The sequence below is a fragment of the Alligator sinensis genome, unplaced genomic scaffold (assembly GCF_000455745.1).
Source record: "Alligator sinensis unplaced genomic scaffold, ASM45574v1 scaffold866_2, whole genome shotgun sequence".
NCBI lineage: Eukaryota > Metazoa > Chordata > Crocodylia > Alligatoridae > Alligator > Alligator sinensis.
In genome coordinates this window covers 3336313-3339584 of record NW_005841900.1, presented here as the reverse complement: position 1 = coordinate 3339584, position 3272 = coordinate 3336313, and the positions used below count along the sequence as shown (strand labels likewise).

The 3272-nt window shown below is 41.3% G+C and overlaps 1 non-coding gene across 1 annotated transcript; it reads left to right on the top strand.

Annotated features, from left to right (window-relative positions):
* Positions 1-797: 797 nt before the first annotated feature.
* Positions 798-954, top strand: LOC112549365. The gene has a single exon (XR_003092766.1). It is a non-coding gene; the product is annotated as a U1 spliceosomal RNA (small nuclear RNA).
* Positions 955-3272: the final 2318 nt, after the last annotated feature.

Genomic DNA, 3272 nt, shown 5'->3' with positions numbered 1-3272 from the left:
CCACAGGCCCCAAACAGTTGACCCACAATCCCTCTGTTGCCTCCTCTCTCAGCCTGTCACATATGATTGATGTGGTGCACCCTCCATGACTTGAGACCAAAACAGGTTTCCTTTGCGTCATCTGCATGTAAATGTTTGGAGCATCCCAGGACTTGTGACAAAAACACCTGGTTCCAGTCACAAGTGGGAGCTAATTAGCATAAGGATCCTTTGTGGGGAGTATGTGGAGAACACACACATACTGAGCAGTGCTGAACTGTGGGATCACCATTGCTTGAAACGCTGCCAACTGCTGGGGTCTAGCCCAATGAATTATATGGTAAATCATGAGCCTTTTGGCTTTGGACTACTGTCATGCATAGTTGTTTGGGACTGAAAGAGATGCAAGGCTATAACAAAAACGTGGAAGGCATCATGGAGGAGATAGCAGGGATCATCTGGAAGAGAATGGACTGTTGCAGACTGTTCAGAGGCAGGCCCCCTGAAGAGAGCAATGATGATGGCGATGATGTTGATGGCAATGATGACAAAGGTGGAGGAGACAACAAGAGAGAAGAAAATAAAGGTGACAACAGCAATGACAGAGACAAATGAAAGAACAGAAAGAAATAGACAGGGGTAGGGGAGGAGGGAGAGGGGGTGGGATAAGCTTAGGGTGTAAGGAGACGTTGCATGTCTTTGTGATGGGCAAGGGTGATGGTGATGGCCATGTAGATGTGCAGACATGTGGGAGTGGGAGTGCACAGAGTGGATATCATGACAAGAATGTGTATGATGAAATGTAAATGATGGGTTTTGGACTGTCAGGTGAGCCACGATCACCATGGTAGTTTTCCTAGGGTAAGGCCTACTCCTTGCACTCTGGGCATGCTGACCCCTGCAGGTTTCCTTAGTGCAGGAAACCTGACTACACAATGTTGTGGTAATGGGGGACTGCATTCTAACTTTCCCTCTGGCTTCCTCCTTTCAGCCTTTTTGGCTAGGAACCAGTAAGACTAGAGGGCATTCAAACTCCAAGGCCTCTAGGATTGGAGCTTGCATACAGGATGCTGCTGTGGATTTGGGGAGTGATGAGCCCTGGACTGATGAGTCTGTGATGGAAGATGCTTGCCCGGTGGTAGAGCCACATGGATTTGAATGATTGAGCTCTGCTCAGTTGAAACTTGGAACTTGACTATTGGGCTTTTCCCAGTAGAATTTGGAACTGATTTGGCCCTTGCAACATTTTTAAAAGTCTGCCCTATAGAGAAGAAGGTACACAAGTGCTTCTTAAAAGAGTACCTGTGCTAAAACTTGCAGCAGTTTCAAAAAAGGTAACATATCAATTCTGGATTAACTAAATCTATGGGTACTATATGCAAATTACTACAGATATGTTTAATTTCAAGGTTAGTGTTTTCAAATTTGTTCCTCATGTCCGTGTGTGCAGGGAGAGCAGGGTCTGACAGTAAGGAAGGGGAAAAGGGGCTTCAGGGGGAAGAAGTAGCAGGGAGGCAGAGGGCAAGGGGGCTACCTGAACCCCAAGATTTATTTGTCCTGCTGCAACAGTGGGAGGGGGACAAATTCAAGGCAAACCTGCAATAATTAGATGCTATACCTGGAAAATATAACAAATGTATTAATTTACCATATAACATGTAATTGTTGGAGGGGTCATCTTATAACCAGAGTTGTCTTATATTTGAGTAAATATGGTATTTCACTTAATACTGTTATTACTAATAAACATATATTTAGGGCTCAGATGGTTAGGAACAAGTACTCTGAGGGTGTGTATTAGGTGCAGCTAGAAAACAATGATTTTATTCTTCATGGTTCTCTCCCAAACTGACACGAAGGCCACCAGCAAGAACTGCTGCACTATTATCGCATTGTGCTCTAGTGATACATATTATTAGTATTTACAGTACCATCCAGGTGTCCTGGTCTCCAGTATGGTAGACCCCACAGATATACAGTGCTTGCTGTCAAGTGTTTCTGATCCCTGAATATAGGTGGTGTGAGGATGGGCAACTCTGTATAGGTCTTTAGGCAGCTGTCCAAAATTGCAACCTTTTTGTTTATGAGGGTGTTTCCCTCTTTGTATCTCCCTGAAGCATTAGTTAGAAAATCTGTGATAAAGCCAATTCAGGACTGTAGCACAAGTATTTTTAATTCTTCAGCATCTGTTATTCATCCTTCCTTATTCTCTTGCTAAAAATAGTTCCAGTCAGGTTTAAAATAAAAAACCACACCACGTGATCTAGGGATCCAACAACACAGCAAGCTTAACAAATTAGGCCAAATTATAAAAGCATTATTAATATAATACAAAATGTTATTGATTCTTGTAGCAGAAAGATGCTGGTCAGTATCAATATCTGGGTCACTCTAAATAATGAATTGTCTGAGGACTAGCACCTCCTACCCTTACTCATGGGACATTTTATGAAGTAGGATGTTACTCATCATGAGCAAGGGAGACACAATGTAGCCCACAGTAAATACATGAAGTAATGACCAGTTTATCTGGCAAATTATTCTCAGGCAAAAATACATGTTATATGTACTGGAGATTTGTTATGTATTTATTTTTCAACAAATAATTTAATTATTTCTTCTCAGCAAGGTCACGCTTGAGGTCTTTCCTATCTCCTCCGTCCTCTTCCTGATGAGAGTGTGATATCACATGTCCCATCTTATATTTAAGCTCATCATTTGAAGCTGTATTATTAGTATTTTTTGCAAAATCTCAGCTGCTTTTGTTGTAAAAATGAAAAGATATTGGGTCCCTGCCAATTAAGTAAATGGAATTGCAATTTCTGTTTACAGCAATAGCCATCTCTGACTTCTATTCATAATATTTTTTGTTAATGCAAATAAAATGACTTAGCACTAGCTGGAAATAATAACTGGTTTTATGAGAAAATATGAGTGTTAAAAAGTTCAGTCTTTCCAGCAAGATCACAGCTATTTTGGTTTTGTCATACAAATTTTGGAGCTTATACGCATTGCTGGAGATTCCTACCTTTCCAAGGACACCAAATTCCCATCTTTTTTCTCTTCCTTTGGGGCTGGTTACTTAATGAGCCCTATCAAGGAAATGCCTAGGGACAAATTTTCCCTCTGCTTCCCTTGCCTGCTTTCCAGCTGGAACCCTGAATCCAATTAGAAAAGCATTAAGCAGTGGTAAAATGCACTAAACTGGGAGTGGGTTTTTTTTCAGAACTAGATCATTTAATAGAAGACCAGGAAGTTGTGACTACAGTATATACCAAGAAAACTTGCAGAAA